The sequence below is a fragment of the Mixophyes fleayi genome, chromosome 7 (assembly GCF_038048845.1).
Source record: "Mixophyes fleayi isolate aMixFle1 chromosome 7, aMixFle1.hap1, whole genome shotgun sequence".
Lineage (NCBI taxonomy): Eukaryota > Metazoa > Chordata > Amphibia > Anura > Limnodynastidae > Mixophyes > Mixophyes fleayi.
Genome location: NC_134408.1, coordinates 21,056,686 through 21,069,526, shown reverse-complemented (window position 1 = coordinate 21,069,526; position 12,841 = coordinate 21,056,686). Strand labels below are relative to the sequence as shown.

The following is a 12,841-nucleotide window of genomic DNA, read 5'->3' as shown; positions in this document are numbered from 1 at the left end:
AAACCATGCACCCCATGGACTCAGTCTGGTTGCTATGCTGACAACACACACCAGCCTGCTAGAGTGAGAAGAAGAAGGAGGGGCTGTCAGCAAGGGGGGATTGGAGAGGAGGAAGGGAGAGAAGCAGGAGGAAGAAGAGGCAGGTCGGTCACAGAGAGAAAAGTGCGGGAAAGAGACAGATAGAGGAGAAGAAGACAGAGAAGAGAGGTGATGTGAAAGCTAGGACAGTGAGGTGAAGGTCCTAGGCTCCACCAGCATTGACCCATGAGTGGGTGAGTGGAGGCTGCCACCTAGCGACAAACTACTGTCCCCTAAGTAAGAATGGGGCAGTCACATTAGGGAGAGGAACCCAAAAGAGAATGGGGTAGCTGCAAATACAAAAGGGAGGAGTCCCCAATCTCAGAGAGGAGAAGTACCCCATATCACTAGAAAGAACCCTAAGAGAGAGAGGGGGACATTTGCACTAAAGAGACCCTAAAGAGGGTTGTTGCAAGATACAGTGTGAAAGAGAAGTGTCAGAGCCCGGGGCTGAGAGAACAAAGAGAAGTGTCAGAGCCCAGGGGCTGAGAGAACACAGAGAAGTGTCAAAGCTCAGGGACTGAGAGAACACAGAGAAGTGTCAGAGCCCAGGGGCTGAGAGAACACAGAGAAGTGTCAGAGCTCAGGGACTGAGAGAACACAGAGAAGTGTCAGAGCCCAGGGGCTGAGAGAACACAGAGAAGTGTCAGAGCCCAGGGGCTGAGAGAACACAGAGAAGTGTCAAAGCTCAGGGACTGAGAGAACACAGAGAAGTGTCAGAGCCCAGGGGCTGAGAGAACACAGAGAAGTGTCAGAGCTCAGGGACTGAGAGAACACAGAGAAGTGTCAGAGCCCAGGGGCTGAGAGAACACAGAGAAGTGTCAGAGCCCAGGGGCTGAGAGAACACAGAGAAGTGTCAGAGCCCAGGGGCTGAGAGAACACAGAGAAGTGTCAGAGCCCAGGGGCTGAGAGAACACAGAGAAGTGTCAGAGCTCAGGGACTGAGAGAACACAGAGAAGTGTCAGAGCCCAGGGGCTGGAAGGTGCAGGGGTGAGGTGCAGTTGAGAGTCACACAGCATGTGTTTGAACTGCATTGAGGAGAAACCGCCTGCTCAAGGGAAATGCTTGCCTGTCAGCATCCATGTTAATCATCCTCACAGGGGGAGGGGGTTGTGAGCTGCAGTGAAGTATGGAGTGCTGGAGTGTGAACTGCATAAAATAAAATCTAGATAACATTAAGAACTGTACAGAAGGAGGAAGGAGCTGTATATATTTCTCTATTGCTGCAACCATTATGATTATCATGCTGGAGGAAGAGGAGTATAAATAAAGAGTTCAGTTTGTTATAGAGATGCTCAGACGCCCAAATTATTGTGACTTTTATTGCACTGCATCACAAAGTGACATCATCTGTGTCCCACTACCTACAAAGAGACTGTTGTAAAGAACTACCTGCATGTGCAGGCACCTCCTGGTCATTTACATCCATGCCCATCAGCTAGACAGGGCTAGAAAAGAAGTGCACTGCCTAAACTGTGCACTCAGCATTTCACACTACAGACAGTGACATGGGGTTACACATGTTTTTGTTTTATAACACACACTGGGGATGACTAAGAGTATATACAACTGGGATATTGTACATCTGATCTGATGAATAGAGGGGTGTGATGGACCCACTCCAGTCCCCCCTCATTTCATTGCAAAATTATCCCTGCTGCTTTTCACAATACAGAAAAGAATAGATTATTTAACATATTTCTTAAACATTTTTTGTTTATATCAGGCATCTCTTAATTTTCTATACTTACATTGCTTGATAAGATGAGCAGGTAATGTTGATTGGCAGAAGTTGAAGAAGAGTTTGGTTAAAATATAGAATCAAGTCAACTAAGTCGTGTTGGAACAAGATTGCCCACTCTTGTGTTTTGTAGGTAGTGAAGCTGGAATGAATTTTCATAAACACAACTGAGAGAATAGTCTTCTTGACCGATATTAATTGGGAGTCTGACAGGTTTTCCTAGATTACAAAGATTTGGCAATGTTTTAGCATTGATGGGTGATATCATTTGCACTAAAAAACTAGAACATTGGCTCTGTTTTTTGTTAAAATACCTTTGTAGCAGTGTTCTCAATTATCCTTACACATTCAGTGATATTTTTTGTTTCCACCAGACTAACAACTCTTTCTAGCAATGTCGTGTTCAAGAGGACTTCAGATTTTGTTAAAAGCAGAGTTACATCATCTTGTGTCAATAGGTCAAGCACAAACCCCTGAAAAGGACAGATACATTTTTATTAAATCTGAAGTGTTGCCTATTGGCTGCATACATGGGGAATAGAGCTTGTTGAGGTGTATGGTCTAGCATGTGTAAGCTGAGTGCCACACTGGCGATATAGCAATACTTCCACTGAGTTTTATGACCGATGGCTAAGCAATGTTTTGCCACACTTTTACTCCAGTCGGTGCTGAAAATTGGTACTCTAAATAATGAAGATTTTTCATCTATTTTGAGATTTTGCATGAAAAAAACCCAATTAGAATCCGTTGACTGGCAGCATTCAATATGCATTCAATGTGGCAATCACTGTTGAAAGGCTAAAGCCTTTCAACGATGATTGACAGCATAAGTCTACAAGAAAATGGCTGGTGTGGCAAGCTGTACTAACCTGCAATGGATGTCTATAGAACACATTTGCCGCAATCTTGCAGCTGTGATTTGTACTGATATAATCCCTGTGTGAACTACTTTAAAGGCAAAGTGAATAATCTGTTTATGTTTGAGTAGATTAGGATTTTTGAGTTTCATACATATTTGTGTCATGAGCGGGATTCACTGCAATGTACTCTGTCTATATACACGTGTTTTTTGTTTTAGATACTTACAATGTCCAGGCTTGGATAGATTTGTATTAGTTCAGAGACTGTGCCATAGACGTAGAACGATCCTAAGTTTTTATTTATCCAGTCTTCACTGCCTCCTATGTTGTTGATGCATGCTGCATCTAATAGAACCAAAGTATAAGATAATCAAACATAATAACTGTATAGTATATATGTATAGTATAGTACAGGATAGGGATAATGAGTACTTATATGATTAAATTGTTACATAGTAAGGATAAAAGCTAGTCACAGATTCATTAGGTATAACCATCCATAATTTCCAGCTGATGGTAACTTTACCTGTTGAAATCTTCTGCTGCGTTAGGTATGACTTGCCATATATGTAAACTGATTTTTTCTCCAAGGTATTTAGTCTATAGTAAACAGCGTTCAACTCTTTCATTCTATAGAATACAACAAGAAAGTTAGAGAGCACCAGGAAAACAACTGCAGAATAATCAGTAATATCTTAATAATCCTCTCTAAGGGGGGTTATTCTTTAAAAATGATTTAAATAATAAATTGGATGTAGGAGTTTGTTTCATATAGAGGTGTCTTTGATTCCACAACCTTCTTGCATCAATTTGGAAGGACGTTCATATCACTACTGCGTGCTTTTGGGGTTTCCTGATCCTTACAATATATAACTCTCAGACTATGGCATCCCATTTGCTTCAGTTCCCCTCCCTAGATCATGACACTGCCCTTGTCACATGTGGCTTTAACTTTACTAACATAAATTACATAACTCAACAGGTCACTGTTTTTATAATTCTTTATATATTAGGATTATTCATTAAAGTAACTTTTACCAGAGGCAGATGATCCAATAGACAACCGAGGCTTCCACATAGAGCCCAGTGGGCATTGAGAGGTTTGGATTATTCAATCTGGTGTGTTCTTTTGACAAACTGAGGAGGGAAGTGTGCCCAACCCAGTAATTTGCCTATGGCCCCAAGAAGTCTCAATTGGGCTTTGACTTGTACTATGTTTTACTTATAAGTCTTCTGTATTGAATAACCACATGGACATTTTTCTGATCACTTACATAGCTTGGTAGGCAACACAGGACACATTCATTGGTAGCTGAGAAAGTTGTGACTCATTGGGAGTAACTGCAAAACTGTTGAGGAGAATGGTGAAAATGTGCAGCTCGTCCAACATATTCAGACAACTCCTTTGCTCACTGAGTAATACAAAGACATTGTTCATAATTTCCTGCTGAGTCTGAATCTGGAGCGTGGTCAGTACTTGGGATCCATTACAGGAAGTGGATTGTGTGACCTGCACAACATGTAAAGACATACAGATAATTGATGAATATTGGAATTCTTATTATCCCTTAAAAAACAAATATGGACCAGCAGGTCAAAACACAAAACAAGCAAATGACATTTAAAAAGCATAAATGGAAAAATAGCAAGATGTGAAGCATAACACATAAGATGCATTAGGTAAAATATATAACAAATAAGTGTTGTACAGAACATGCGAGAGGACTGAGACAAGAGATGCACAGGTGGGCGAGGTGGGAGTGGACAAGACAGGAGGAGAGAGAACCCTGCCCTGTGAGAGCTTACAATCTAATAGAGAAGGGTGAGATTGAAATACGGGTGGAGGGGTAGACAGATTGAGAATGTGAGAAAAGTCAGGCTGGGTTAGCAAGAGTAGAGTTAAGTGGGAGAGTTGTAGGCTTTGATCAACAGTTGGGTTTTTGAGGAGCATAAAAAAACATTGGAGGCTAGTGGATAGTCTGATTGGGTGTGGAAGTGTAGTCTATGGCAGGGCAGAAGTCTTGGACTGTAATGTTGTTATCAGTGGACAGATGAGGCGGCAGAGCAGAAAGTGCGAGGTGAAGTGTGGAGTGAGATGAAGTTGAAGATGTGTGTGTGTGTGTGTGTGTGTGTGTATGTGCAGGGATATCTGAGAGCTTTATAGCCGATGGTGATGATTTTGAATTTAATTACATATGGGTCATGGGATCAGTGTAGAGATTGGAAGAGCGGTGAGGAGAAATGGAATAGTGAGGAAGAAAAATCAGTCTGGCCGAGGCATTGAGAATGAACTGAAGCTGGGGACAGAGGGTTGAGAGGGAGACCTAAGAGAAGAATATCGCAGTTGTCCAAAAAAAAATAAGAGAGTGAATGAGAGCTTTAGCATTGTCATTGGTGAGGTCTTATCCTATTGATGTTTTAAAAGTAAAAGCGACAGGCTTGGGAGAGTAGTAGTGCAATAAGTAGAGGGAGAGCAGAGAAGGAGGATCTAGAGATAGAATCACAGAAGGACCTTTTGAAGAGGTAGGAAGTGAACCAGGAAAGAACAGAGTCACAAAGACTATTTGAGTAAAGGGTGTGCAGGTGAAGAGGGTGATCAACACTGTCGAAGCGAGCAGAGACTTAACAGAAAGAAGTTCGTTGGTGAGAGCAGTCTTGGTGAAGTGAAGTGGATGGAAACGAGTTTGGAGAGAGTTGAGGGAGTGAGAGGAATTTGATAGTGAATAGGAAGAGAGAAATTGAATGACAGTTGGAGAGAGGGGATGATTTAAGAGTAAGTTTTTTGAGAATCGGTGATACAAGAGTGTGTTTAAGATCTAAACCAGTTATGCAAACGACTGCTTTGTTGCACATTCAGACAGGATGTATAATATGTGGTATGGAACAGAAGGTGTAGCTAATTTAGCGCATGCTTTGCAACTACAGTATCAGGCACTGTCCCCACTGTTACTCTATGATGCAGGGACAGCAACAGGCACGCAGCGTCCCCGGCCGTCCTTGCACCGTCAGGTGCATGTGCAGTGACTCGTCCCGTTGCTAGGCAACGGCAACTTCCAGTGCTCAGCGATCAGTGTGTCTGACCGCTTCTCTCCTCCTCCTATCACAGCTCTGCTGCTTCTATTTAAACCCTGCTCTGGCACCATTAGGTCTCCTGTCTCCAGCATTCTTGTATGTTCCTGCTCCTGTTTTGGTTGTGACCCGGCTTCCTCTGACTACTCTAGTGGATTGTGCCCTTTTGCCTTCTGTTGTGACCCCAGCTTATCGACCATTCTTCTCGATTTCGCTATTTGTCCTATCCTTGTGACCTCGGGCTGTCTAACTTCTCTGTGGATCTCCCTTTGGTACCACCTGTTCCTGATTGGTTTGACCCGGACCATTCTGACTACTTTTTATCTCTACACTGGCAACTGTCTAGGAGTACCGTGACCTGCGTACTCTTTGCAGCTAAGCCCAAACCTCCTTGCGGCGGTCCCTGGTGAACACCAGGGGTATGTTAGACTCCATACCTCCTATTTCAGTGGCGCTAATACCAGTTAGTGGTTTCCGTGCATCCTAAATCCTCAGTGCTCTCTGAGCCTGGCATATAGTAAAAAAGCATATGTAAGATCTTCTGATATTTGAATTACTTTAAAGTTAGTTATACAAAGTTTGACATAATCAGTGTAATTATCCTGTCTGGCTCAGATGTGACTTCAAACTTCAATTTAGATGAGAAAGTTGGTTGTGCACCAATGTGAATTTTGCACAGATTTATGCAACATATTATTTCCACCCCAATTTGTTTAATATGAAGGTGAAGGGCAAAATATCAGTATCACCATTGTACTAGAGTAATGGTGATTATATGGGGGTACTTTTAAATGACATTTGTATGTTGGCTTCCAACAGTCAACATGAGGGTATTGCAGTGCCAATCATGAATGAACTCCAATGTGTGCTTAGGAAACAACATATGAACCTGAAATGGCAATCAAGATGGAAGATTGAAATCTTACCAAACAAAGGAAGGACTGTATTCTGCTGAGATATTCCAGGAGTGATCCGCAATCATTGAATTCTGTAATCTGTTTGAGAAGAACTTCTGTAATAGTGGTTTCTTGGAAATAATCCGACAAGAATGTGAAGTCGACCAGTTCTTTTTCACTAAGAAGGGCTGGGTTGTCCATCTGGAGATGACCACACATTGGGAAATATTAGTAAATCTTATATAAGTAAAGGTTTCGCAAAATTTCAGATACAAAGCTTGCTGGCTCCCTCTCAAACTCATAAATGAAAATATCCAGTGAAGTGAGAATGTTAACACAGAACGGTGGTTTGACCCAGGAATAAAGCTTTATACAGCCGTCACTTGCATGTAGCACCATCTGCATTCTGTAGAAGAAACCTTTTTCTTTTCTTAACAAATTTTCACAAGAATTTAGTCTATAAATTCACTAAAAACCAATGAAATGGAAGCAGTGCTGTGCCTTAAAGATGACACTGGTTTCTAGTGAATTGATATACTGCTTTTCCAAGAAGATTGTTCAAGAAACAAAAAAATGGCTCTCTCCAATGTGCAGGCAATGGGTACACTGGTTTCTCACCTTCCCAAACATGCTATTGAAGTGAATAAGCTCAGAGAAAGCTGTCTGATGCTGAAAGAAAGAGCCCAGGTTTTCCTCAATCCATGTTCTGATATCAGCGGCCTCGCATGCAACTCCTATTGATAGGAACACAATGTTTAGTTGTTAGTATTTACCTCTAGAAAAACAATGACCGCAAACCCTTTTGTATTTATATGTAATACCTGTCAGCTGTGACTGTTCCTCTAAGTACTTCTTGATGAAATCCTCATAAATAAAGCGTTGGGTTTCATTTGTGCAAGAATTAAATGACAGGATGAAACCTTTTAATCTGTAAATAAGATGGTATGTCATTGTGTAAAATGTAAAGGTTAATCACCTATTCTATTATAATTTTATTTATATAGCACCAATCATATTATTCAGAGAACGTAATTATTTACATGACAGTCCTCTCCTACTCCATGGTCTATTTTGTCAGAAGCCAATTAGCTTACTAGTGAGTCTTTGGTATGTGGGAGAAAACCCACACAAACACGGGGAGAACACAATCTCCACACAGATTGGGCCTTGGTTAGGATTGAACCATTGATCCCAGCACTGTGATACATCAATGCTAACATTTGTCTGTGTACCCTTCCTTATCCCAAACTGTGCGACACTCACATTTCGTGGTAGGAGGAGCAGCTGATGTCTGTTGGCAGGAGCTGGAGAAGAGCTGGAGTGATACGAGGAAGAAGTAGAACCAGGTCAGTTTGGAACAAGATCTTCCATTCTTCAGTGTTATAGACAGAGAAGTTAGAAGTCAATTTTACGAAAACTGTTTCCAAGAAGATCTTTTCCACCACGGTTATCTGGGATTCTGACAGATTAGCCTAAAAATACAGATGTAGAGCATTACAAAGACCAGATAAAGGTAATTTTGACCAGCATTAAAATAAGTAATATATTCTTAGAGGATGGCACTAAAAACCAAACAATTGCGAAGCAGATTTTTACTAATCAAATTGTATGAGTATGACACAAGCTAGAATGAGGGTGTTTCTTAGAAACTCTAACAAATGTAGCAATTCATAGTACCAGGGGAGCAATTTCTGCTCAGGATGCTTATACTTTACAGATAGGCCTGGCCCCGGCAGAAGTGCAGAACTTATTTTAGTGCTGCAATTATTGTAGAAACCAATACACAAGAGGTAAATTATGAAGCACAAAATGGCAGCTCTGCAACATAAATACAGCTTTGGACCCAATGTGATTCTCATTTGGTCTAGATTTTCACTCGGGCCCAAAACTTTGTGGAGTGAGGTGGTATTTGGGGAGGAGCAGCAGTTTGCGAAGCCAGAGGAGGAGTTGGGCAAAATAAACTTGTTACAAGTGAATTAAGGAGTAGGCACATTGTTGCACCTCAGTTTGTAGGGCAAATAAGTTTGAAACAAGATTTTATTTTGTAGAGCACCTGGGGTTTCCCTTCTATAATGAAAACCACCTGTAGGGATTTTTTGGGGTGGTTTGCTACATTTGGACTATAATGGATCAATAGAGAAGAAAATAATATTTGTAATATTTAGAAAGAAGGATGTGTTTTCTAGCATAAATCACTGTGGCGAGATATAACTAGTATCATGATATTGATAATTTTTTATTGTTAATGATTTACAGTTTTACAGATTTTGCACAGTCTCATGTGACTACCATGGTAACCACAGTCACTTGATGTAGTGAGCAGAACACCCCTCTGAGCTCTGACTGCTCTGTACAATCATTTTCCCTCCTTCTCCCCCATCAGGGGCGTAGTTAAAGGGGGGAAACCTGAGTTTGGGAGTTGGGAAATTTCAGTCTATAGTTGTGAAAAACCAATTGCTCACTTTATGCCAATACAAGCTTGCAACAAAATGCATTGATGAACGCTTGCTATATGAAAGGTGGGCAATTCTACATAACAAAATGGTAAGCCGTATTGGAATGTTGATAGTAAGAAATTTAAAGTGTTTCATTCTAAATAGTCTCTTCCACTGCCAAGGTACAGCCATGCAGACTGGCGCCTACACATTTATAGCATAGGGAAAGTAGAATGTAAGCTTATTTTCGAATCCCGAATTATAGCGGTACTGTGCTTGTATGGGTTGGGGTATGTTAATGCGACGCTTTTAATGACAACACTAAGTATTTAGACAAATATAACCTGATTGCCATAAAACCGACCTGCTTAAAATGCTGACTTACATTAATACAGACACAGAACATATCAGAAAACACTACCCTGCAGACTGCTATCAATTCCATATTACAACACAAAACAGAGCGACGTTGAGGTTTGTGAATTTAAAGTGAATTTAAACAGTACATATGTGGTAGCATTTTAGCCCAAAGCTGGAGGATATTGCTGCTGAGCCATCATGACTTGTTACCTTTGCATGAAATCCATAATAATCTGTTTATATAAACATGTAATGTACATTATTCTCAAACAGTTCCCTGTTTTGCAGGTAGAGAGATTTAGGGTATACTTACTAAACTGCGAGTTTGAACAAGTGGAGATGTTGCCTATAGCAACCAATCAGATTCTAGCTATTTATTTAGTGCATTCCACAAAATGACAGCTGGAAACTGATTGGTTGCTATAGGCAACATCTCCACTTCTTTAAACCCTTTGTCTTATGAATTTGGGCATGGCAGTGTGGGGTTGTGGTTGGCAGATGAGACGACAACTGTTTGGAAAGGGGTGTTGATTTATTTTCGGGGAAGTTGGCACATATGCCTAGTTCTCTTCTGTTGACTTCTGACTTTTGTCCAATATGTTTCCTTGATTAACCATTAAATGATATTAAAGAAAATGCAAAACATTTGGTGACCTGATTTAATGACACTACCTGCGAAGCTGCCGCTAATATAGCGGGAACATATATTGGAACATCCCCTGGCTTCAGAACTCTCAGGATTTCTGTCAGTAATGTGATATTACTTTGGACGTCCGGTGAGGTGATGAGAATAGCAGCTTCACTTGGTGTCAAGCTGTTCAAAAGAGCAACCTATCAAACAAAAGGATGGTGTGTTTACTAAAAATAAATTGAATCCTGGATAAAATGCTGACAAGAAGAATTGTGTACGGTACATACGAAATCAAGGCTCGGATACAGCTCGAGCAGTTCCGTAATGGTGGCGCTAGAGACAAAGGCTCCCAGATTCTCAGAGATCCATTGCACGGTGTCATTGGCCACGCATGCAAACCCTAAATGGTGAGATGTGAAAAATAAGTCATTGTAAACAAAAAGAAAAAAAAAGCAATTTACCGAAATAAATATATAGTATTTCTTTGTAAAAATGGATCCTAAAGAGTGGATTTGCCAAAGCAGTAAGATCATACTTGCCGACTTTCTCCCATTGCTTTCCGGGAGATTCAGTGGAGGAGGTGGGCGTGCGGGGGGCGGGGCTCCAAAATCGCGTCATTTTGGACCCGCCCCCCGTGACGCAATGACGCAAACGCGTCATTTTACAGTCAGGGGCGGGGCCAAATGCCGCGATTCCCGGAGAATCGCGGTATTGTGGCCCTATTTCTGTAAATGCGGGATTTTGCCATACTCCTCCGGGAGTCCGGGAGACTCCCCCAACATGCGGGAGTCTCCCGGACATTCCGGGAGAGTTGGCAAGTATGAGTAAGATAGTGGTCAAATGTAACCAGAAGTACACTCTTATAGCGTATCTGTTATCTGAAGATTTCTGTTTTATTCTAAAATACCACAAAACATGCACAATTGTACAATTGCTATCTTACATGCACCTGCCACTTAAACACAGTGGAGGCGGACATTTTACAAATTATGCTAGCTCCTAGTAAATTGATAAGCTGAATTTTGTCTCATCTTACAAAATGGCTGCCTCCACTGTGTGTTTGCGATGGCTACCCTGTAATACAAAAGGGCCTTGCTTTTACTGTGTGCTTCAATATTTACAGAAATATTTTACTAGAAAGAAAAGATCTGAAGTTTGCAGTGAACCTGAAGCTACAATCTTTGAAGTGTTACCTGTGATTTGTTGTTGTTGGGTCAGGTATGACTTGCAGTAGGTGTAAATAACATCGATTTCACTCTTGTCAAGCTTGAAATGGACATTGCTAAGTACCTTAATGCTATTTGCAACAAAATAAGTAATGAAAAAATATATCTCATTAGCAATGATTGATAACTGTAAATGATAAAATGTAAGGCTATAACTGCATGCTGAAACATCATATATAAAAATTGTATAAACATGCATTTTAAATACAATTGATAAAACCTTCTCACTGCCATCGCGTTTATGTAAGTGAGTGCGTTCATCATGCGTTCAAAAACGTGTCTTCCCTGCAGAATTCAAACTCAAATCAAATGCATCCTAATGAGTACACGCTAGGCATTTCCACACAAGTGTTATATTTTTAAATTGCATCCTGAATGCTGCAGACATCTTGAACCTTGATGCAAAGCGAATGCTTCCTAGCCCGTAAGTACAGGCCCAAAATAAAATTTTAGATTCAACATGAGAGTGCATTTGACCTGCAGGCTGAACGCCAGTGTATGGTGGCCAGTTTTGGGATCATAGCTCTTATATGCTAAACCCCAATGGGGCAATGCAAGCTTGTACTTACATGAACAATGTCTCAGCAAGAGGGAGAGTGAATTTCAGGGCAAGTTGGACAAGTTGTAGACAAGATGGTCTTTGCATCAGCATTTGAACTAAGATGCAGGTAGTAGTTTAAAGTCTATATTCAGTTGAAATACATTAAATTTCGTGGGTGATTTGTTGATTAGGGATGATGGCTGGTACAAGGTAGGAGCATGAGACATGTTGTTTTATTATATTGGATCAAATACATCACATTCCTGTGTAGGCTGCGTGTATTTATTAGTAATCATTTGTTATTGTTTCTATCATTATATATGATAGTGATTTATTCCTAAAATTAAACCAAAGTACAGAGTGGGTGGAAGTACCTTTAACAGAGCCCATCCACCCTTTCACATATCTACCTGTTGACTGCTAACTGAAGATTTTAAATTAGCTTGGGTACAAATACACAGAGGAAAAAAATAAGGAAACAAGGGCATTCACACCATTGTGAAACACTCCTAAAATCAATTAATTGGATTATAACTATTGGATAACTTAGTAACTCAGAATATTGGAACTAAAGACCAGTGATGGAAAAAAGGTACATAGCGACAATTTATAATACAATTCAATGTAAATGTGTATAATCGACTAGTACTCAATTATATGATATTATATGTTATATAATATAATGTGTATAACATAATAGTACTCTTTACAAAATAAAACAAATTATTAGATTAGCTTAGTTGATCATGGTTGTCTACTTTTACAAGCTGAGTATTATGGTCTACAGCTCATGAATTCATTAATGAGCAGCACTCACATTTTCTGGTAGTCCCCGCATGAAACGTTCAGTGGTAGCTGCGAGAAGTGACTTTGAGTGATGGCGTCAAAGAAGTCAGCAATGATAATATCAAAAACTTTGAACCATTGGTTCATATTGAGCAGACTCCACAGTTCATTGAGCACCATGAGAACTTTAGTCAGAAGCATCTGTTTGGTTTGGACAC

At 40.5% G+C, this 12,841-nt stretch overlaps 1 long non-coding RNA gene across 1 annotated transcript; it reads right to left on the bottom strand.

Annotated features, from left to right (window-relative positions):
- Window positions 1-2,139: 2,139 nt before the first annotated feature.
- Window positions 2,140-3,300, bottom strand: LOC142098639 (uncharacterized). Its single transcript, XR_012678372.1, has 3 exons — window positions 3,206-3,300; window positions 2,906-3,024; window positions 2,140-2,292 (listed from the first exon to the last, which is right to left on the bottom strand). It is a non-coding gene; the product is annotated as an uncharacterized LOC142098639 (long non-coding RNA).
- Window positions 3,301-12,841: the final 9,541 nt, after the last annotated feature.